This window comes from Pezoporus occidentalis, unplaced genomic scaffold (genome assembly GCF_034315485.1).
Source record: "Pezoporus occidentalis ecotype Australia unplaced genomic scaffold, CSIRO_AGI_Poc_V1 ctg11, whole genome shotgun sequence".
NCBI lineage: Eukaryota > Metazoa > Chordata > Aves > Psittaciformes > Psittacidae > Pezoporus > Pezoporus occidentalis.
The window spans coordinates 13,256,758-13,281,516 of NW_026912886.1; the positions used below are offsets into that span (position 1 = coordinate 13,256,758).

The 24,759-nt window shown below is 39.7% G+C and overlaps 1 long non-coding RNA gene across 1 annotated transcript in view; it reads right to left on the reverse strand.

Annotated features, from left to right (window-relative positions):
• LOC134170217 (uncharacterized) overlaps window positions 1–22,956 on the reverse strand; it is a 61,410-nt gene extending 38,454 nt beyond the window's left edge. Inside the window, exon 1 of the long non-coding RNA XR_009967161.1 lies at window positions 22,838–22,956. This is a non-coding gene — a long non-coding RNA (uncharacterized LOC134170217). The remainder of the gene's footprint in view (window positions 1–22,837) is intronic.
• Between the last annotated feature and the right edge of the window lie 1,803 nt (window positions 22,957–24,759).

Consider the following 24,759-nt stretch of genomic DNA (forward strand, 5'->3'; position numbering starts at 1 on the left):
CCCTGGAAGTAAAAACCCCAAATTAACTGTATTCCTTAGTAGAGTAAAAAAAGATAAATCATTTCTATTGCTGAATATGGCAAAAATCCTTAAGGGAGTCCACTGATTACACTACTGAGATTTGTATGAACTAACTAGGGTAAATAATTAGACTATATTTTAATTAATATATCAGTGCCTGCTAGCACAATATAGTTAAATTTGTGCCACTATTAGAGCTGAATGAAAGAAAATCGTCATATTCGTGGTGAAATGATAATCATGACCTTCCCAAGAAAAAGAGAAGGCAAGAAAAACCCTGCAACTCATTTTTGTGTTGAAAGAAGTCAAGAGGTGGCTTCAGTGCACCGAGTGCCCATGTGCCTCTTCTCTAGGTAGCAAACCTGAATATGGCAAAAGTGTCTCTGGTGAACAGGGAAATGAGCCACACACACACACACGTATATATATGTGACACAGATCACAAAATGAGGGCTAAAAATACAGCTCAATTATTCAAAGTATATAATTTCTTTCTTCAAGCTTGACCTTGTTATTACATTGAAGCACCCGTGTCACTTCAAAAGGGGCCTTTTTTGCACAAACAAGACAAAAATACCTGCACGTTACAGCACAGGCTTTCCCAAAAACCTTGCTCCCAGATAACATTGCAGTTTTGGGTAACAGACAACCACTTCTTCCCCATGGAGTGCTAACAGTGGTTTTGCAGGATCAAAAATGATCAAGCTACAAGATGGGGTTTTTTCCTGCCTCCACTACAAATCAGGTCTCCTCTCTCACTGCCTGAAGAGGCAGCTCCTCACCATCTTTCCATAAGGAACAAGGAGTGGAGGGATAATTAATCCTTTGGACTTCTCCGTACAAAAGAGGTGGTCTTTGAACAGAAAAGCAGTGCCAGCCTCCATCCCTGGTGAAGCTGGGATCTAGAGCTCTTATCTGAAAGTAAAGTCAAGGAGGCAAGGGTAAGGGATGCAGAGGGAGAAAGATGTGATGGTGAGCCCTTTGTAGCCACTGCTCTGATGGCACCTGAGGACCACGGTGGCCTACACCAAAGTCATCACTGAGCTGCTCGAGCGGGTGAGCCTGAGACATGGAACTGCTTTCCAGCAGCAAATAGCCCAGCTCTGCAAAGAAAGCCTCACCGTGCTTGCTTTGCAGGAGGAGAGGATTTCTGAGCCTACACTTCCCATGCTGGCAGCTGATCCCCGCTCTGTGGCAGCCAGTGTGAAACACAAGGGCTTGATTTTCAGGAGGTGGGAGGCTTAGCGCTGCTGAAAATAAGACCCATTTAAGTTGTCACGACAGCAGTCACCTTGAAAGATTTAGGCCACGCTCTCTGGTTAGCTGGCCTTTCCCCTCGCACTGTCACATTTGTCAGCCCCCCTCAACAATTCCTTCCTCTTCAAAAAGCTGTTTGATTTTTGATCTCCCTATGAAAGTTAAGGTGTCACATTGGTTAATATTATTGCTCCTCCAAACTTCTCCCACTTCTGGCCCACACAAGGCAGAGGATAACCCCTTCCCGTCTGCCCCAGCATCACTTATCAAAACACAGAGTGAAGGAGGCAGCACACAATTCAGCTTTCACATTAATCTTCCCACTGGCTTCTCATTACTTTGCCAATAAGATGATCTTCCTCACACCACATTTCGATATATTTGACATCTGTCATAAAACTCAGGTCACACATATCTGTCTTCTGGTAAAATGAGTCATCCTACAGAGACCCATACTATACTGTTCGGGCCCTGCCAGAAATAATTATTGATATATTGTCAACACATCCAGCCTACTGTATTAATAGGAGTCATAAATTACCAGCCTTCCTCTACCTAGCAAGGAAATGAGGGGACATACAGCAGGAAAGGAGGTACATGGCATTCAAGTGATAGATCCAGGCATGGCCATCCATGGCTTTCTATAAGTGCTGCATGATTTAATCATATTTAAGAGAGTAACTAGTTTCTGAAGCCATCCAAAACTAACAATGACTCTCTGTTTGTTTTGGTACCTTTTGGTACCATTCAGCTTGCGATCTTTCATCAAAACAACTAATTACTAACCCCCCAAAACTTGTAACTGATAAACAGTAGCCATTTAGAGGAGAGAGGTTACAGACATAGAAATTAGCCTACCTTGAGCATAATGTCGCTGACTGCATTGAAGAGAGAAGTTTAGCCTGTTCTTGGTACTTGCTGCACAAGACAGATGCAACTTTTGTGTTTCATCACATAAATGCAGTGCTCCCCAGTTGCTTTCATTACCAATTTAGGCATACTTTAGGTTATTTTCCTGCTTTTTTCTTTCTTTTAAAGTGTAAGCCTCCATAGCTAAAGGTGAAAGAACAATGACTACAGCCATAGCTAAAAGAGATGAATAGCTTATCCCACAGGCAGCATGTGCCTGCAGAGCAGTCACTGGATTTAAACACTGCTGCAGTTCCTCCCTGGGTTGCTAAAGTAGGTTCAGTTACCATCTACTTGCAACTTAGGGCATCACAGGTTCCCCTTGTTCCAGATTTGGTATCAGAGGCACAAGGTCAAGGTAGTTAAAGTGCTTTCTTGCAGACCGAGAGGAGCACAAGCTTTGCTTTTAGAACCCTGACTGAGCTATAAGTGGTACCTGGGAAGTCAGTGATAGACATCACATGATGTTCCACTCCACCAGCTACAGAAAAAGGCCATTAGGCTGGTGTGATTAAGGTATGCCAACCTACAGCCAGGCAGGCTCTGACCTTGACCTTTTCCAGGTGAATGTCATGCTTTGCAGCACTCGACCTTTGCTTTCCAGAGTAGGAACTACGGTTGCCTTGTTCGAGACCAGGAGAAAAGGGACCACGTTAGGAAGGGCATTTGTTCTGCACCAGCAAACCTGTGAAGGCTGCTACGCTATGCTAGAGAATATGAAGTACCCCCTGCAAGCAGGCTTTGGCATAGGGTTTTGATGAGAATAGGGACAGGGGAGGGCAAACCCACCAGATTTCACCTCCAGAGAACAGATATGTTGTGGGAAAATACTACTTCTTGCAAAATCCAGCACAAATCCCAGTCCCCAGCCTCAAATCGTTTGCTGCAACCTTCATTTGTTTTTGTGTGACCCCAACTGGGATGACACCACAAGTGAGTTACCCAGGCAAAGGGAGTCCGCCCATTGCAGTAATGTTCCAAAGGCCCAGCAGCAGCAAAAACGTCACCTCAGTAGTTTACGTTTTTAGCCCTTCCATATATAAAGGAGCACTGAGAGCACCTCAGACTAATTAATAAGCTGCTCTGTATCTTTGTGCATTACCTTTCTTTTCCCCCTTTGATTCACACACAGTTTATTTTTAGAAAAGGGAAGAAAAAGGCTTAATTTTGTTTTAAGAAAGCAATGAACCGAGGTTCACTCCTCATCTGCTCTGTTCATCACCTCCGCAGGGTACTAGGGTTGTGGGGAGGTGGAAGGTACCTTCATTTCTGTCACTTCCCTCACCTTAAACCATCCCAACAAGGTCCTCAACAAACACCAAATCCTTTCCTTCCTCCTCAAGAATCCCTGGTGGTTATATTCACAAAATCCTGGTATTTATCTCTAACCTGTGCTCTGCCCACTTTGCATCCTTTGTGTAAGGGAAAGATGTTGCTACAGGGCAGGTTTCTATAGGGTGGCATACACCTGGGTTAATTAACTTGGTGGCACTTAAACTGCAGGCACCATGTGATGGCACAGACACACCTCAGTTCAGGTGTTGAGTTCTTGGGCAATTCTGGGCCAAGAAAAGTGACCTGAAGAGACCATTTTAAATCCTGCTAATTACAGTATCCCTGAATTTGCTCTAGTTTTTTTTCCAGGTTGAATTTAGCAAAGACAAGAGTGCAGAAAGCCACTCATGCTTTTCTGCTTGGGCACTGAGCTCTGACACACCGGAGGATGTCATCTTTCATTATTAAGTTTAGCAGCATTTAAATTAAGTAATATCTTGACAGGGGAAAGGAAGGGAATGAAGGGCCCTGGGAATATATTTTTTTTCCTGTTTAATTGTACTGCATTTGATGTGTTCCAAAAAACACTAGAAGATCTGCTCTTCCGAGACCAAAGAAGTTTATAAACCCCCACTAGTTGAGGTAGTTTGGCAGCACATAGAAGGATAGAGAATTATCATCTGCCCAGGGAAATCCACCCCCCACTTCTCCCAGCCCTCTTTCAGCTGGTGGATACAAGATGTTCCTGCTCACTTCGTCCTCAAACATTTAAACACTTTGAGGACCACACACCTACAGTGCATTATTTGCAGGGCTTTCTAAGCCAAAATCCAGCATGCGTATGTGTATCTGTGGGTGGGAATGGCTGGATAATGTTACCATGATAGCTGATGATAATATTTCTACCAATTGTTAGGCTTTCTAAGTCTCCACTTTGTGAATGCTTCAGAGGATCGTTTTCCAAAAAGCAAGGCTTTCTTACCTAAGGAAAGGTACCAGTCGATAATATGCCCATGCAAGATTATCCGGGAGGCTCTGATTTACTCCAGAGAAAAAAAAGTCTCCCTTACACAAATGCACCTTTCTAAACACTTCAGGGGTCGCATGGTTCACTGCAGGATTGTGTCAGTACAGCCATAAAATAAGATGGCAGTTCAAGCTGTCTCAGACTAGCAGTATAGCAGGTACTGCAGAAACACAGATGTGGAGCCTGAGCTGTTTAAAAGCGGCTGGTTGCTTGTGAGCACACTGCTTTCAGTCCAAATAGACATTAGGAAAACACGAGAGGGATGAAGGAGTGTGTTTCTTCAGTGTTTCAGGTTGGGGGGGGGGGGGGAAGTGTGGGAGGAGAGACAATTTTGATGAGTCAAATTCCTAATTCCCTTCAGACTTATAAAGTCAGTAGGAGTTGCTTCGCTTTCATCTTAACATGCAACAATGGGTGAAGTTAGAACAAAGGAAGGTGGAAAAAAACAAATTAGATCTTTTTTATGAAGTAGTTTAAGGAAGAGCAAAAGAAACAGACATGTTCTGGGTGTAAGGACAAAAGCAAAACGAAACTATTATTCTGCATATTATACCTTTTGTCTCAGAATACATATTTAGGCCCTGGTTTTTGGGAAGTCCTCTGCTCATCTTTTTTCCATTTCTCCTGCTAGAGTGACTTTGCTATAGCATGCCTCAAAGAAAGCACAATATCCTCCAGGCCTTTGTTAAAACTACTGTTTAAGACCAACTTATAGCCCAACTCTTCTGACTTTATCATGCCTCTGCTTCGTATTTCCCACCAGTTCCTCTTTGTCCCCTGCATTAAGGCACAAAATTCTTATTTTAATCCAAGACATTTGCAAGTTAGAACCCACCCCCCCTCCCTAACCATTCCCTTCTCTCAGCTGTTTTTGCATCAAGCTCTTATCCCACAAATTCTTTTGGGTCAGGGATTAATTTATTACCATTCCCAGTTTACCTTTAATTTAGTCCCCATCTTTCTCTAGCTATAATTATAATACTCAGCATTTTTGCACCTAAAGCTCTGCAGGAGCCATCTGGGTAATCCTGGGGCAAAGAACTTCCTTTAAGAGATCTGTGAGGGATAATTTGGAAAGGTAAATCTATTGTTACGGTGTTTAAATCTGTCATAAAAAATTCCTATGGACACACAATACAAAACAAGCTGAAAAAAAAAAAACCACAGTTGTAGGCATTTGTAGATTTTGTAATACTAAAAGGCTCTGACTTTACTGAAGCCACCTGGATTCTACTGTAAAATAAACAGTAAAAATTATGCTGCTCCCTTTGTCATGTTAGGCTCCCATACTTTCTTCCTGACAGCAACCCCGGCTTGAAGGAGCACTCTTTCTCCTGGAGAGCACCAAAGAAATAGCTTATACAAAAAGTCAGTTTATGCACAGGAGGAAAAGAAAAGAACAGCACTAAGGAAAAGCTAAGCAATAGCAATGAATCCCGTGTTTCATTCGGAAAGCAGAGACCTCTAGTTTTGGTTATCTTTTGTGTGAATGAGTTCCTTGGTCTGGGTTCCTTTTTTAAAGTCCCATCCCCCATCACGGCAAGCCCCAGCTGACAGTCTCATTGTCCCCATGGCTGTCGTGGGAAGTCATGATAGATGACTACACCGCGACCCTTTTAGGAGGTGTGTGTTCATATTATGCTCAGAGACCTTTTTTGATCAATAGTCAGTTCAAACCTTTTCACTTGTGTATACACACACATATTTATGTTTATAATATACATAAGTATAAATAAGTGGCTGGAGAACTGTTAAGATGAGCAAAACTACTTCAATAGGCTTCAGCGTTGGGGAACCAAAGCAGCAATATCTCATGAGTAAATGTGGTCATTTGTTGTGTGTGCAGTATTTCTTTAATATTTTAGTCAAAGGAAGAGCTGCCAGAATATTTTCATTGTGGGGAGCACAGAGACTTGAAATAGCTAGGCTTTGATACTAGCCATATTGCACTTCACTTTTCCTCAGCACAGAATGCCAGCTTGTTTCTTCAAATTAAGACAATATGCTTATAGTGATGAACCTTATTGGCCATCTATCTTCCTTTTGTAATCTGGCTCTCATCAAGCTGAAATGAAGCCATTTCTTCTGACTGTGGCTGATTAAACACAGAGTAAACCTAGATCTCTGAGGAGGCTCTAATGATTCTCCACAGGCCTAGTGTCAGCCCGGCACCTGCAGCATTCAGCTTCCCCATTTCCATCATAAAATGAAGCATCTGTTACAGAGAAGTGTTATCTTTTTATCATCAATGGTATCTTTCTGTTTGAATTCACCTACCCCATTTGGTATAAATTACAGCCATTTCATATGTAATGAATGGTCACACAGGATGCACTCTGGTTATTGTGGGTTAAAAGGGCACAAAATCCTTTTACTAAACCTTTATTTAACTTGGTGAAAGTTAAAGACTCATGGCTTGTGTAAAACCTTCTTTCTTACAAAAAACAGGAGGAAATACTTATCACAGCTTAATGCTGAAGCATTTTGATATTGCTTATCTAAATACTGGCCTTTGAGTTTTTTGGAAGCAATTTCTAGAGAAACATCATTAGTTGCAGGGAAAAGAAACAGAGAAGCATGTTCATGCCAAAGACATTTCTGTCTCAGTAACTTGATTAACTATAAGCCTGAAATGTAAAAGTAGACAAGATTTGTTTGCTAGAAAGGGAGTTGCCAACTTAGAACCTGCTGTAAATCCCACAGAAGTCAATTGGCATATTTTCAATGATTTCAACAGCATTTGTTTGGATCAGGCCAAAGATCAGCTAGCTGTTTACATTTTGTGTGGTCCACATGCTCCTCTGTTTTACCTTCCTCAGTTTTCCATGTGATCTGAAATAGGCAACTTCATCTTGGAAACCGTTTATATTCAGTTGATGGGGATTTGGGGCATAACTTTGCCAAGCATTTCGTGGCCTCCCGCCTACAACATGGATAGCCTGGATAACTTCACATCTCAGAGTAAAAGAAAAACTTCCAAAGACTCTAACTCAGAAATAACACTTTGCTCATTGCTTCTTGAAGTAGTAGTATAGCTGATGGGAACAAAACGGTTGTAAAACAGGTAAATAATTCCACCTAACAACATGTAACTACAAGATACAGAGGTGGGGAAACAACTGCACAATAGCCTTCCTGGTCACATAAATCTGATAGATGTTATAACCACTTCAGTAACATCTAAAGATTGCAATAAGAGGTAGCTTTCTGCATTTGATGTAAATATAGATAAAGTCTTCAGTGAGCTAAAGAGCAGCATAAAGATGCTCTAAAGTAGCTTGCTTACTGATACGAGACTATTTGAAGAAGACCAAAGATCAGCACCACCTATTTCTTGGCAAATTCTTGGGGTATTGAATCATTTAGGAGTTGGTTTAAACTGGGATAGGAAAGGCAGTTACAGTCCAAAGCATTTAATTCCTATGCCATGCTCTGAAAATGACATGCCACCACTGAAGTCACTATGATATACAGCCCAGCATAGCTCAGTAGTCTCCACAGGCTTCACATTTTCCCGTGTCATGAATGTCAGTATGCTCTCTATCTCATCAGGATTGCCTGAGATTTCACAAAAAAAGAATATTATAAGTATAACCCCTTTGGTGAGTCATTTGCGTAGTTATTTTTTATAGCACATTACAAGTGACATTATTCTATAGCATATAAGTAACTTAAAAGCATGTACTTTATTATCAGGTTTAAACTTTCAAGTACTTGTTATCTACAGAGAGCCAGGGGTTGCTTAATGGACCCATTGAAGGGGAGGAAAAAAAATATCATCCTTGTGAAAATAAGGAAGAGTGAGCAATTTTGTACCAACATGCATTTTCATGACCATTTTGCAAGCCTGCATTATGTGGCCACTTTCTACTGATCCATTCTGTAGCAAGCAAAATCATATTGTCCTACCACAAGAGCACACTTGTTATTCAAAATAATTAGGACATGAGTCATCTTAGTATCAAAGTTGGCATTAGTGATATATGGGGCTGATGACTGATGAGTCCAATGAACGTTTGACTCATGTAGTCTTAAAATATGCAGCTGAAAAGCCCAGTTAATTCAGAAGAGACACAGCATAGCAGTGATAGCATCTTGTAAAAGCAAGATCCAAGACAAGAAGAAATGCAGTAACAGTAGTGATGAAAACAACTAAAGTCTTTGGATTTCTCAGAGCAGCTGAAAAATGAAAGAACGTTTTCATTAAAAAACAAAATAAAGCAAAACTCAAGTGTTTTCCCCTTTACAAGGTACAAAATATAATTTTTTCTGCAGTTTACATGATATTTTTGTAAGTGCTGGAATTACTTGCGTTCTCTGTCCATTTCCTTTCATTTTTCCTTTTGTTACTTTAGTTGAATAAAGTGAATGATATCCAAAATTTCAGTTTGGTTTGGAAAAGTTATAACAGCAGAAAGAAAAATGAAACTAGCTCTACCACTTTAGAGAGTTTCAATTTTCCTTTGTTCTCTTTTGTAACTCCTCCAGAATTAAAGATTTGGAAGAGTTAGTCCAAAAATAGGAAAAATAGGGAGAAGGATGAGGAGTGCAAAAGGCAGGAGAAAAAAGATGGAAAAAATCCAAACCACTATGTATTCTTTTAGAGGAAAGAAAAAGGAAAAATGAGGAAATAGGTGTTTCATATTTATTTCAAACAAAAGATAGAAATAAGAAAATCTGAAGAGAAGTTTTTGCTTTATTCTCTTCTCATGGATACCAACCATTTCCCTGTCAGCAACTGTCTAATTGACTAATACAGTTAACATGTGGCAACTATTTTCAGCTGTATTTAGCTAAGTCTGCTGCTGTGTTTCAGACATAAGGAAAGCTTCCAATGCCCAATAGCTGTCTGGTTTTTCCAGCTTGACTATGGGATCTAACAAAAGCCATTGTACCTAATACCTTTTGACTTAGTTTAAAAAGTAGCAGTGTTTACACCTAAATATGGTTTAGGACCATATCAAGGTAAAACTCTGTGTCTGATACAATTGATCGTGAATGCCAGCTTCTGGAAGGACTTTCATTTGGTATCCCAGTCAAAAAAGTGCCCCAAAATCAACTATCTTCAAAGCTGCTTCATAAAGCGGTAAAACTAATAAAAGCCTGTATTTCAGCAGCTGGACACCCTTAGGGCAAACAGAGCAAAGCCAGAAATTCCAGTTAGCATTTTCTTCCTCCATGGGACAGCTTTGGCTGATGTGAGGATGCTCCCCACCTTTGTGGTGGATCCAAATGTTGACTGGCATTTCAGTTAGCAGACCATAAAGCAGAAGAGACCATCACAAGCTGTATATTAACTGGTGACTGTAAAATTTAAAGGATCTTATTCCTATCTGACACCCCAGATAGAAACTTAATTTGCAACGTGTCAAAATAAACATTTAAAAATTAGGAGAATACATTATTGACTCCTTAACAATTTCAAACACCAAAGCATCTAATCACAAGCTCAATGTTAAAGGACTTGAAGTCTCTGTAACCAGTTTTAGGATTATAATTAAGCATAAGGTACAGTGCTCCCCTAGGAAAAAAAAATCTGACCAGTTCATTCCTCATTGTTTTTTAAAGAGCTGCTCTTTTTAGGTTTAAAATCTAATAGTGGCACAATCATATTTGTGATCAACTAGCTTCTTGCCATAAGACTTATCTTCACTGATTCAAATGCTGTAATATATATAGCCCATAGATAATGGTGTCTGTAGAGGCTCCATTAATGGATTGAGACCATTCAATGCTTTTTGCCAAGCCATCAAATCATTCTGTAGTTATTCTGGGGAAGAAAAAGCAAACCCAGCTAGAATGAAATATCAGAGGTGGGTACCAGCTTACATGATTGTGAAGAACAATACGTGAAAAATGTTGTGATCATCACAGATGAAAAAACTTTGAGATGAAATTGGTCTTTCACAGCAATATCAGTTCGCTTCATCAACAACAATGGATCTGGACAATGCGCCACTATCATTGACTTTCACCATTTTAGAGGCCTTTAATACTGATTACTGCGCAGTGAACAAAAGCTTTTCTTGCGAGAAGTCTGAAAAGCTTGATTATATGTACATTACAGCTGAAAACGGATCAGACAAGTAGTAAGTTATGAAAGTATGAACACAAGAGAATAAAACCATTCACTGGGCTTGAATTACTTTAGTTTATCTTCTTAGGCTGAATCGTGGCTGTGGTCTTTTGCAACTCAAAAAGCATAGATCAGATGAGATAAAGATAACTGAGTATTGCCAGCATTAGGCAATAAAATCAGTAGCTGAAATGGAAGAAAACTTTGATAACCAAAGGAAAAATGGTTTAAAAGTTATAGTAATGCAGGAAAAAGTCCTTTGTAGCTACTACAGTCAAGTAAATTAGACATTAAGACAATAAAAAGAAACAAGCATCTGCTCTTGCATTTCTTTATAAAGTGTTTGGAACTGAAATCATTCTGGCCAGTTGAAGTGACGGTCCCTGATGTTCCAGTTAAACATGGTTTGGAAGCTTCCGAGGGATGAAAGGGGATAACAACTTTCATATTAGGGCCCACACAAGAGGGTAAACTTCATTCAAAATTCAAAGTTCTGCTTTACTCTGAGAAAAGAAAAAACAACTCCGATGTGAAAAAGCAGTTTGTTTCGTCAAAAGAATTTTCCAGAGTGCTTTAGAGTCATGTTGCTTTCCATATTTTGCAATGAAAATTCAGTTCTAATTACTTTATGTTTGGTTTAGCATGAAAGAGGCAACACAGCCATCACTGGAAGGATGCGATATCGGAATCTGTGTTGTTAGCAAGAGCTCACACCTCAGGAGGAACGCAGCCTGGTATGCAAGGCTAGGCAGAGTTTGCAGATTGAGCACTGAGGGTGAAAAAAAGTGGATAATTTTCTTTACAAAACTGTATATTTACTCTAAAAGTCACTATAAAAAAAAAAACAACACAGAATCCCAGTGTTATTCCTGTGAAACAAAACTCACACTGTTCAGAACAAAATACCCTAAATTAAGTTTTAGCCACTACATTAAGGGGTCATTTCCAAAAGATGAAAGTACATTCTGTGGCAGTGTAAGAGGATAACAGAGGGCAAAAAGAGAATTACAACACACTAGTGTTACTGAAAAAAGAACGTGAGTTGTGATATCCATGAAATGTTAAATTTTCCACTATTCACAAGGCCCTGCGTTCTTAATATCTGTAAAGAATGGTCATCTTGGTTGCTAAAATGTAACCCAAACGCTCAAGCCACAGGGCTAAAATAATCTTAAGTAGCCACTACATGCAGCTGATTCTGCCATTTAGCACTTCTCCTGTAACCTTAGTCCCCCAGAATTGGAGGATGAGTTATGCTTTTGACCTCAGTTTGGTCTGGCTCTAGGACAAGCAGTTGTGCTGTCCCTTGCTGCTGCAAGCCATGGGGAAGCTCCAGGGCTCTGAAAGGTGGAATTAACCCCTGATACCTCAGCTGGAGGAGAAAGTCAGAGCTGCAACCTCTTCCCGGGGCTGTTAAAAGCTTGAAGCGGTGGGGCCAGGTTTTCCTGGCCCGGTTGACCTCGCTTTAGACACATGAAAATGAAAGAACCCCATATCTGCGCCTACCTGGTGAACCACTGAAAAGTGCTGGATGCAGCCTCAGGTACAAATCAGTCATGTAACCACCGGGGTTTTGGTGCTTATATATGCTCAGTGCACCCTATAGCACTGAGAAATCCATGCATGTGTGTGTTTAGACACATTTCTTAGACAACAGACTTCACATTCAATACTGAGGGATATGTGAGAACCCTCCTGTTTTGTCCATAGATGTCCTCCATGCACATATATACATAAACATGTGCACACACTGATGTGCAGCAGCTATCTTCTCAGCTACAAGTAAAAACTTCATAATTGAAGTTTGTTAACATTAATATTTTTGCCAGCCAGAGTTAGTCACACATGAAGCATCCTGAGCCTCAAGTAGGCTGTCTTAATTAAAGTTTTATCTGTCATTTAATTGAAGAATTATTATCCATTCTGATCACTCTGTTTTTCCTTCAGATAACAGTAGTGTTATACCCATCTTTGTACTCCCTGTGCATAAAGCAAGAATTCTTTCTGATTTCAAATGCAGGCTAACGTATTTTACAATGTTTTTACTGCATCCTGGGCTATCTCAGACACAATGCTCTCAGCCCACATAGTGCAGAAGCCACGCAAACAGGTGAACCCACAAAAGGAAACGATACCAAGAGATATTTTCATGAAATGTAATACCAGTCACACAGCTTTGATTTCACCTGCTTCAGACATTTTATATGGCAAAAAGACATAAGAGTACTGATGCTAAGGACAAAAGGAGGTTCTATTTCTATTTTTCTAATCAAATAATAGTTCAGTAACACTGATTTCTCTGAAGTATGTTCTACTTCCTTTATGCAAATCAGCAACAACAGCACTGGCATGACTGGAATTAAATCTGGAGACATTCAGGAGCAGCCGAGATCCAAACTCCCCAGTCAGTAACATATTGCTCCAGATTGCAAAACTTCTTGTTAGAACAAGAAACGTTCTTTTTATGAGAAGAGTTTAAATGAGTTGTTAGTGACGTCTTCGCAGAGAGAGATGGAGAATTTATTTGTGCTTTACAAAGAACCTCTTCCTCCCTTTAAAAGCACCAGTTGTTTTAATTTAAACTGATATTAAAAAGTTTCTTGTCTGGTGTTTGCTATACAACTGCACAGCAACTCTTTATCAATACAACTGTACAGCATCTGTTTATCAACGTAGGAGTGCAAAGGCATAAAGACCATACACTCAAGTGAGACATATCCTTGTACTGCTTCCCTCAGATTGCTAGAATTAATCCAGATTTACACGCTACTAATCTATAAGGGACAGTTAATGCCCAATTCTTTCCTCATAACTGAAGTCGATCCAAATTGCAGTGAAGACAAGCAGCTTTATGTATTTTAATTGAAAAGAATGGATTGGTAAATCAAAATCCCCCTTTTCCTGATTCAGAAAGCTGAATCAAGTGACAATATGTCCCAGAAACCACATCATCCCCAATACAGCGGCATAAATCAGGAATGCTTTCGTGGCTCTAAGCAGTTCTTTTTCTTTTAAAAAAGAAAACACCACCACATAGCAGCCAATCTTCCTCCCATGCCACACTGATGTCAGTAAACACAGAAATCTATAGAATTCTCTTTAAAGTACTTTGGTCGCACGCAGTGGAGCTTTAATAGGATCAGTCCTTCCCTGACAGGTCACAGTATGCTGACTAAGTTTAGTTACACTTTATGATTTCAAAGGCTTCTTCCCAAAATATATTCCCCTCTTCTCCCCCTATCATTCTTTTTTTTTTCCCCTCAAGACTGCAATGATCAAAGTGCTTTTAAAGAAGTTATTCAGGACTCCTTCAAGTTAAAATATGAAACCTAAAGTGATTTCAAGCAGCACTTCATTTTAATTTAAGTGATGCATAAATTTAGCATCCTGTCCAGCTTCCACCGTTCAACCAGTATAGATACTACACAGTTGGTTAAAAGATTTACCGTTATCGATCAAACTGCAGTTTAGTATTTGAACAGTGTGAAATGATATCACATGCATGCCAAAAAGTGAAGAGGTTCTCAAGAACTTTAAGCCGTCACAAGGGTGCTGGGTATTGTGCAGAATGAAGCAAACAAGATCCAAATGAAACAGAGTAGTCTTCTTTGGTCTAACTGCTATCATTGTATTCAAGCTTAGAGTTGCAAGGAGCAAAGTTTAAAAAATTGATGGGTTTAATTATTGCAAATGAAAGGGAGAAAGAAGAATAATTGCACCATTTTCACAGCATATCTCAAGCGTGTAACACTAAATGCAGCCACGTGCAGGACTTCAGCATAGATGACGAGCACTTCAGTCTCCAACACCAAGTTTGTATTTTTATGGTGTTATCTAAAATACCCACTCAATGCAAACTGCATATTTACCTTGGAAGGAAAAGCCAGGCTGTTTTTGCCAGGATTTAAACATACTGTTCCTGGGGAGTGTACGTTTTCCACGCTTTATGCTCAGACTACCAAACATCCTGCTCCAGCACTCATCACATGGTCCAGTGAGAGTTAAGAGCAATCTACCTCCCCCCAAAAAACAGGTTTTTGTTCATTTCACCACTTCTTCTGAAATACAGGGCTTCTCCAGGGGACCAGCTTCACTTTATAAGTAAGTAGTATATAATGACATAATATTCTGGGCACTGTGACTGCAAAGGTACACACATCACGTATGAAAGGTTGTTACCAGAAAATACTAACCTTGGAAAAATAGAGGGGAAAAACCACATTAACTGTTATAGTGGAGAGGGGAAAGCCACTCGCATTCATGCTGCTGATTCTCTCCACTTTGGAGGCTGAGAAGTTAATGTATTCAACTCCTCTTTAACGCCAGCCTTCCCTCGCATTATTCATACAACTTAACTCCGGCTGCCTCCTCCTCATCCCTCCTGCTTTGCCTCATGCTTCTCAAAAGGCATTTCTCTGCACGGCACATCAGAAACTAGAAATCTAAGTTGCTATCTTACTTCTAAACCAAGCTGTTGTCAGCATTAAACCTACACAATGCATTACAATATAATCCATTTACAGGGTGTCTTATCATGCAAATAACTCAAGGTGCCTCACAATAAAATAAAAAGGACAAGAGGAATAAACCTCAGCCATTGGAACAGACAAAAAGGAAACCTTGAAATTTACTTTTAAACACACTAATGGCTCTTTTCTCCCAGTGAGGCATGAAGAAGAGCGGCACAGAGGATTTGACCAAGGAATTCCTATTAGCATTTGATGGGACTTAAATGTGCAAATCCACCCCAAGATGACTGGGAGACTAGACTCCTTAAAAGGACGAACTTCCTTGATATCTTGGAGAATGAAGATGCGTAAAGGCACAAGCGTTAGAGAAAAGTGTGGCCACCAGAACATCATCTTGTTGGCTTAGACCTGAAAAAGTGTGAATGATCTGGCTTAAGAGCAGGAGCCATAAAAGCTCCCTGCAACACAGAAGCAAAAGTACTATATAAAAGTAAGAAAGCCTTTGGCCAGGGCTTACATCCGACTCATTTCCAAAAAGGGTCCTGCTTTAAATTAATGTTCCATTATCAGAGTAGAAATGGCAAACCAAAAGCACTTTTCCCCTTTCTACTTAATTTGGTTTTGTTTTCCATGGTCCTTCCTGAAGGTGTTATAAACTCCTCTTTGGAAGAGATGGATCAGTAGTTTCCTCCCTCTGGCTTGGAGTGTGAAGCAGTCGGAGACACTGAGCAGATCGATTCTCTCAAGGGCAGAGTAGGGGAGGAACAAGGTTCAAACCACGCTTTGGACTGTTGCTCTCCCTCAAGGCAGTGCCAGCTCATGTCATGGCCCATGTTATTCCCCCTGTCAAGCCAAACAAGCTTTGCCAAAATGACATCTAGAGGATAGGGCAAAGCAAATATGCCTATTCCTCAGTTAGACACAGGAGCAGCAATAGACGCCACACGCCTCGTATGGCACCCAGAAATAAAACCACCGTAGGAGAGGCGACAATTTGAGTCACTATTTTCCTGCTCCTTAGAGCCCAAATTTTAATATAGTAAAAATGTCAAATACTAGAGATATAACCCAGCACCAGGAATAGATGTGTGAAGGTGCCAGCTCTTCTAGCAGGTTGCCTACTGCAGCTAACTGTTGCTCGCATCAAATTCAACCATTTAACCCACTGGCTACTACCCAACTGAAGACTGTGGCTGAAATCAGACTGAGAGACTTGTTGGACCAAATTCAAGCTGTTGAAGAACTCTTACTTACAATAAGAGAGTACAGGTTTAAAGTTATCAGAGGTGGAGCTTCATTAGTCAAATAATGAAACACTTTAGCAGGACTCAGCACTGCGCTGTTGTTCTCTGTTCTAAATAGTCACAGTCAAGATATTTCCTTTATTTTCTCTCTTCACCACTGACCAGATGTACATGCAGGTTCAAAACATTTAGTAAGTGTTCAGCTTTGAGCACTCAGGAACACAACACAACAAAGAGGATAACTACCACCATGAAATGGAAACACGCAGACTTCAATACTTCACACTCCAAAATAAAATCCCAACATTTCCAGTATTCAAAACTTGTTGTATGATTTTTAATTAGTGGCCACTAACACAGCATCACAACCATAACACCATCTATTAAATTCACCAATGTGAGCTGCCAATGGTATCATTATTATGCACCAACATTTGCTCTACTTCTGGAACAAATCGCAACAAACCTTGCCTACAAACTGGGTTAAATCTACAGTCAAATAGGCAGAAATCTAAATTGTAATTTCACATTTTTAAAACCACTTCCTTTCTTCCAGGGTCACAATAGCCATGGTTTCTACATTGCTCTGAACACTGGCTCTACTCAGATTTGATTGATCTTTTTCTTCAAGATACCCATTTCTACATTCATTCCCACTGATTTAAGTCCACAGCAATACTTACAGAGTGAATGATATTCCACATTTCTAAATGCTGTCAAATTGTTGCCTGTGGCACAGGCTAAGAAGTAATGAACTCCTAAAGTTACTATAAGAAATAAAAGACTGAAGTAAAAATGCAATTTAAATTGGAAAGCACTGTGTTGTTTGACTCCTCTTGCTTCAAAGTAAAAAGGCCAATTTATTTGCCATTTGAAGAGGATGAAAGCCTATGAAACTGTTCCCCCTTCATCTATCATATATTGCTGGACATGTATGGCACCCATGGTTTGTGAAAGCCCTTCCTTGGGGATCATAGCTAATTTCAAAAGAGACAGAGGGATATGTATCATCTGCCTTTCCAAGATCAGAATCAGGTCTGCCTTGGTAAGCTAAGCTTTAGCTTGGAGAGAGCTTTTATGGCTGAGTTATAAAAACCTTGGAAACAGGGGAGTTTATGATAGAACCACTGACAGACCCTTAACTATAGCAGTATTCATGGTTACCACTACAAGACAGGCATTATGTTGGAGGGCAGTAAAGTTAAACCTGCCCATAGGGCATTCTGAAATGCTAACTGCTGGTGCATATAGTAAGATTTTTAGCACAGGTGTACTCTCCAAATAAAGACAGTTTCCAGAAACATCCTCTTTTCCAAAAAAAAAAAAAAAGAAAGAAAAGGGAATAAAGGTTTTCATCTATGACACTGGAAACATTTCTATACTTGTGAACAACTACATATGATTAAAATCTGTCAGATTTATCTTCTTTGCAGGAGGGAAGAAATATGTGTTTTCCTCCGAAAGGAAATCAATGTGTCTTTATGATAGATGCAGAGTGAAAACAGGGATGGTGTCACTTTAAACGGTGAGGGAGGAAGGACGGGTAACCTGCTGGATCTTGCCATTAGCTGCTGGCATAATTGTTGTGAGGCGATGCCCCCGATCCCATCTTATATTCTGCATTTATAGGACTGGTTTATGGTCACCGACCCAACAGTTATTACTCAGACTTCAAAGGCACAACATCTTCAGTGCAGAGGCACTATGATTGTTTTGTTCTCTTCACATTTCTTAATTATCACACCTTAGTGAAATCTCAAGGGAAAAAAGTCCTTGGCTTTTCTGCTGACATTATTATTGCTGGAGTCCAGGCTAGCTTCTTTAAAACAGAAGAATAAGAGCAAAATCATTCTACTTGAAATAAAGCAGAATTTGGAATGCTTATGGCATGCTGGTTGATTTGGTGGCCAAAATAAATATTCCCATTGAGATAATGTATCACCAAAATTTGGAAAAATATATTAATTGAAAGAGTGAAAGCGAGCTTGATTAAAAGCAGTAACCTGATGTCTTTATCAAACTATTTTACCTTAACATGTACATATAAATGTGCTCCCTCTGCCCTGGAAAGCTTAGTAGCTAAGTAGAGGAGGATGAAGTAGTAGAGTACCATTGCACCTCTAAGTAACTAAACCACAGAAAGATGAAATATCTTGGTCAGTAAAAGAGATTTTTGGCAGAGAAGGAGTATAACCTGTATATTCTGAATGCCAGACCACGGTCCTGAGTAGAAAACCATGGTCTCCTTTGAAATCATGTTAAAATTAACTAAACAAAGCCACCGATTCTTAATGCCAAGTGATATTCAGCCCATTCCTTGGTCTGCACAAGTCCCTTTTAATAAAGCTCTGTTGAAAGAATCAGCATGCATGTGCATCTCCAAGAAGGGTAGAGATTTTAGAAAGACTTCAAGAAGTTTTCTCAGCGAAGGGCTTAAACTGGGCTATGATAAAATGAGATGGTTACAAGAATAGATACCCAGTTTGAAAACTGGAGAGAGCTTTTGAGTTTATGTTACCAGCCATGCTGATCATACATGGGCAAATGACCACCAGGCTAGAAGATCTCACAATACTAAGTGCCAAGGTATTAGAAAAACAGGAGAAATTCTGTGTCAGTGCAAATATAATACAAGACATACACACACAGAGGCTCTAGGCACATCTTTCTCAAAGATCTCAGTGACTCTGAATGATTCACTGTAAAGCATCTATTCAGTGCTCCACAGAAGGGAAAATAAGATACAAGAATATGAGTAGAGAATGAAAAACAGAAAATATCCTCAAGCAATATATAAATCCACAATAGTTCTGGTCATTCTGATCAGAATAGATACAGAACATTATAGAACCTTGCTGCTTCTTTTTTAAGTAAATACCTGAAAAATGAAAGAAGGGACACAATGTCTGGCCTATAAAGTCTGGAATAGAGAAGGTACACAGAGAATGATATTAACTATTTTTCATCATATAATATAGGGCACCTGTCACAAGAAAGTATTTCTCTCCTCAGCACAAATTAAATGCTGGAACTCATTTTTATAGATGTTGCAGAGAACAAAAGTATATATGGATTTAAACAAAACAATAAAAAAACAACATGAAACTCCACTGAAAAAACTAAACATCAGTTTTGGATGTCTTTAAACTGCTGATTATGAAACCAGGAAAGTAAAGAGTTATCCTCTTAATAATCTTTCCCTAAGTCTCTATCACTGACAACACTTGGGTCACATTTTGCTTTGCTTTGATCCAGCTTGCAGTTTACAATAAAATGAACTTTATTATGAAGTTTGCAGATAGTACATAAAATTGTGCTAATAAAATCTGTAGATGACAGGAAGAATTATTATGTTAGCAAATGATGGGAGAGGACAAGATTCTGATTCAGAGCAATCTGGTACTCTGTATTTACTGTGATGTAGCTAAATATAGCATAAGCCAGGGAACAAGGTTACCTTTATAGAATGGGAAACAGTCTCAAAACAGTTGAACTTGAAGGATTTAATCTCACCTCAATGCTTTAGCATAAAGAGGCCAAAACTCTCTGGAGTTCAGAACTAGAATAAAAAAAGAAGGATCCAAGTAGAAACAAGGAAATTACCTTGTTTCTGACCAAAAAAAAAAGCAAAACACTGGTAAAATAAATCATTAGACAGCTTGGTCCAACTTTCAAAAGGGAGACAAATACTGGAAGTAAAACCATGAGATTAAAATATTCTAGGTACCAGGAACAAGCACAGCTGTGCAACACAAACTCAATTTCTACAGCTTAACTAACTAAAAGGCAGGAGGAGGACTTGATTTCTAAGCAGTGGCACCTGTACACAGAGTGAACATTAGATAATGTGGGGTATTTGACCTTACTGCCAATAACATGACAAGATGCAAAAGTGGAAACAGAAGTTACAGGAACTCAGCTTTGAAGTAAGATGCAGTTTCCCAGTACTGAGACCAGTGGGCTTGGAGCGTTTAAAGTAAAATTTGCTCTCTAAAAAGCAAAAACTGAAAGTTCCCCAGTAGCTCTTAGGAGAAATTTTTCAATCTGTAGATACAACAGGACATCTGAAGATAAACACAGGTGAAGGGCGTTTACCCACTTTAATTGAGACAACATAGACATAACCTTCTTCATGGGCTGGCTTGGAACACCTAGCAATTGATACACACTCTTATTTGAGAGGATATGGGGAGCAGAGAAGGATGCTTATGCAAGCGTGAGAAGTGTGTTGCCAGACTCAACATCCATCAACCAAAGTCTGCCTCTTTCTACTCTGTGAATGTGGGGTTTTGCCTTGTTTTATTACCCTTTGGTTCAACATTAAGGAAATATTTATGCTTCAAAGTCCTGGGCATTAAGCAGGTACTTGGAGTACCAGGAATTAAGTGTCACATCTTGGTGATGTAATTCAGCATTTGGCCCTGCTTTATTCAATTTTCTTTTCCCTTGGCTACTTCAAAGGCTTTGCAATGCAAAGGATGAGATGTTAAAGAGGTGGTCAAGGTTTTCAGGGGCAATCTCACAGGTGTCTGTTCTTTTCATGCTCAGGATCACACTGATCACCAGTTTCAGATCTGAGAAGGAAATTAACCCCAGATCAGATTATCAGGGACAGTGTCAGAATTGTTACTGTGGGGGGGATTACCCAGATATATTTCAGCCAATTTCTCTAGACATTAGTTCTACCTTGCTATGACCTATTCTCTGCCTATACTTACTATCTGGGGAGCAAGAAAGGCCAAAGCAGAGGGAAAAAAATTGTACAGAGCTTTAAATAGGTTGCAATCTCTGGTTTTATCATAGGTAATTTGTCGTATTTAGTAGCCCTGATATACAGGAGGTCACATGAAATCATTTAGAAGTCCTGTCTGGATTCAATTTCTAAGAATGTATTAATCTCTGCCTGGCACAGGAAAGATAATGGCATTTCCTTCAGTAAAGCCTCAGTCAGTGCCAAGAGCAGGAGTCCGACTGTCATCAGATCAGCCAGTGAAAACAAGAGGGGTATTTGGTTGTTTATTTATTGAGTCATTCCAGCTTGATACTGGCCTTATGCCAACACATATAAGTTCAGAGATAAAGAGTTATTCCCAATGATAGCAAGACAATCTATTTCTCCCCATTACTGCACAGAAATCTAGTGCTAAATTAAATCCTATCCCAGATATGCAGGTAATCTGAACCTCGACTTTCACAAGAGCGAAAAGGTTCAGGAGACAAGCTGGGGCAAATCCAGAGAAGGGTCATAAAGGTGCAACGAGCCAGATCCCTGCATAAAAGTTCTGCTGTCTTTCAACAGCCCAGTGCAGATTTGAACTTGGAAAGGTCCAAAGGAAACTATTTAAACCCAGGTCCCAGAATGCAAAGGGAGCTAGTGGGATTGCTCAGGAGCCTGAAGTGGCTTTTTTTTTTAAGAGAGCAAACAATATAAAGTAAATAAGGGAGAATGACAACCCTCTAAAAGAAAACTAAAAGTCCCACTGGTGCGCTCTGCTTGTCAGAGAATACAGGAGCAAAACACAAGCATGTTAAAAGGCTCTAGCCTGGAAGAACTCTGGTTTTTTCTTCTTTAAAGTAATGAAATGGTTCAACAGCCTTCTGAAAGGTGAAAAATCTTTGCCTGTCTACATTTGCAAGAGAAGCCTGAATTACCTGCCTTTCCCTTTAAGCATTTTCAGATACAAATCAAACACAGATGGCCCATTATGTTTATGACCTCACTGTCAATTGCTCTAGATAGTTCATGCATTAATTATTGAAATATTTTCATAGTATACAACTTTTTAGTGTTCACATTGTCACAGATAATTTCAACTTTCTGATTAGGAGATATAAACAGTGCTATAAACAGTCTCGAATGCCATAAAAGCCACAACTATACTGGCCTTTCTTTTTTGTAATGAATACAGCCTTAAAATGAGAAAAAGAAAAGGAAAAAAACTAACAATCAAAAAAAAACCTGGCCTCAGTCCTGAAAGTCAACATTATGTTAACATTCCCTGCAATACATAAACGATGCCAAAACCTATTACAATTGCAGTAAATCTTGATTACCAGAGTTGTTTGTTATTTATGTCTAGAAGATAAAGATAATATTGGGAATAGCCCCCTTCTTTTTGGTGTATAAATGACATCCGTAAAATATTGTGGTTTTTTAAACAGTGAAAAACACTTGATTGAGGTTTTCAAATTGTTGTGTCTGTTCTGCTTCAAGAAAACCACCTTTGGCGAGTCAGCAGGCAGTACCATTCCTTTAATTCTCATTTACTTTCATTAGTAAATATTGAAAACTCTAGACTAAGCCTAGAAAAGCCTATAGAGTAGCAAACAGCTCCTAGGAGTAGCTAACCAATGATTTCCAGAATAACGTCATCAAAAACACCAGTTTCCTCAGAAACAGCCCACTGAATGAAGGTTAGATCTTACCTCTAGAAGAATGCTCTAAGTTTGCATTCTCATGAGCAAAGAGCAGGAATCAAACCAAACTTTCTCTTCCTTGGGGATATAGAAGATAAAAGGTGGGGAATGGTCTTACTGCCAGGTAAGTTTTGGGGAATACCTTGAAAGTATCCATCAGCTGCAGATCCCTTGGCATCAAACCAGGATGTCCTATGTGTGAAAAGCACCAGCAAGTTCTGCGCTGCCCACCAATCACTGGATCCACATATTGGACTCCTTAGGAAAAGTAAAATAAAGTTAAACCTTGGGTTCTTATACCCTTTTTCTCATCTGAACATCCTACATTCATACCATGAAAAACTTTTCCAGGTAGGATCTACCTTCCTCCAGCAAAAAAGCATAGGAATTTTTATTACACATGCTATTGGAAAACAAACATAAGGCAGGTCACCTAGTGATTAATGCTGCAAGAGCTACATCTCTATCTAGAGGAAAAAAAAACACAGCTTCTTTTACTTATGTTTTTACTGCCTTGACATTTCTGCAAGCCAAAACTAGAAAAGGAACCCCAAATTTATAGGGTGGGGAATTAAGAGTTAATCCTTCCTAGAATATTCCAGATGAGCAAAGAGGAAACATGCCTTTTTAATATTACTATTTTTGGCAAACCCCTCCAAATAGCTGATGCCATCCAAAACAGCAAAGGTAGAAGGGGGGGGGGGGAAGAAGAAACATCTCAAGCAAGTAGCCCAAGGGAAAAATAAGTTCATGACTAGCACATTTACACCTTTCTTGATTTATTTAATGTACAAGAATCATGTAATACGACCTGTTTGCTGCCCTAACAAGCATTTATACTTGCAGCAGATCAAGTCCAGACCCACTTCTTGTGGCGCAGGCACCACTCACAGACTTCTCAAGACCAAAAAACACAGACTTAAGCTCTCTACAGCTTCCCATAAGCACAGTGGGAAAATAGCTAAAAGAGAGGAAGAAAGACAAAAACCCACACACCATTACTTCTTAGCTAGAGATGCGTAGAGAAGCAGCAGTACCTCCACTAACCCAAGCCTCAACCTTCACACTCCTCCTCTAATGTCTCCTGTTAAGTGTGGTTTGGCTTTTTATAGAGCCCAGATTTACTCTCCCCGCCCCCTCCCCAGGGAAGAACCACACCAAACAGGGGAGTGTTTTAGGGGTACTTCCATGAAACTCTCCCAGATATTTCCCATCCCCTTGTGTCGCTCTTCTCAAAGGTCCACCATCTGCTGGAGATGCTCTGATATTTGAAATAACCAAAGACAAAAGAGAAACAGCTGGCAAAATAAAACCCTAAATTTTTCAGGACCTCCCTTGTCTCATGGACACTTCCAAGTCCTCCATGGTCCCAGGATTTCTTTAGGCCAATTTGCATGCCAGGTCCCAGCTGGCTATAATTCAGTACAGCTGAAGGCTGCTCCCTTTAATGTATGGTCTTCCTTGGGAGGGGTTCTACATGTTGTTAGAAAGGAGTTAGGAAGAAGAGAGTTTTTTTGCTAGGCAAAAGTTGTTTTGGGCCTGAAGGAATAGATGTTTTTCTGTAGGTTTTCTGTGGTTCCTTTTCTATGCAGAACTGCTATTAATGTATTCTGCTTATTTTATTTATTCTGAAATTATTAACACTAGATTTTGCTATAGCTGAGAAACAGAAGTAGGGAAATGAGGCTGCTTAATTTGTTGTGAAGGTGGCTGGGTTTTTTTTCCTGTAGAGGATTGTTAAGGTTTTTCTACAGCTTGAAGGGCTAAATAAAGCTCGCACTTGTGGTCATATCAAATGGATAGTCTCTATCAACTCTTATAGCACTACCACTTATAAGAGATAGCAAATATGGGCTCTTCCTTTTTCCTTTCTTCTTTTTCTGCTTCTAAATAGAAAGCAGAGGCCTGGTTAAACTTTTGTTCTTGCAGATAACCAAGAAATGTATTGTTTAATTGCAGCAAATCTTTACTGCTCTTTTCCTATATACTATGAAGAAAAGTGGCTGTTCAAGAAAAGACGTATCCTCCTGAAACATGTTTGGTGCTGGTGGAAGCAGGCTGGCT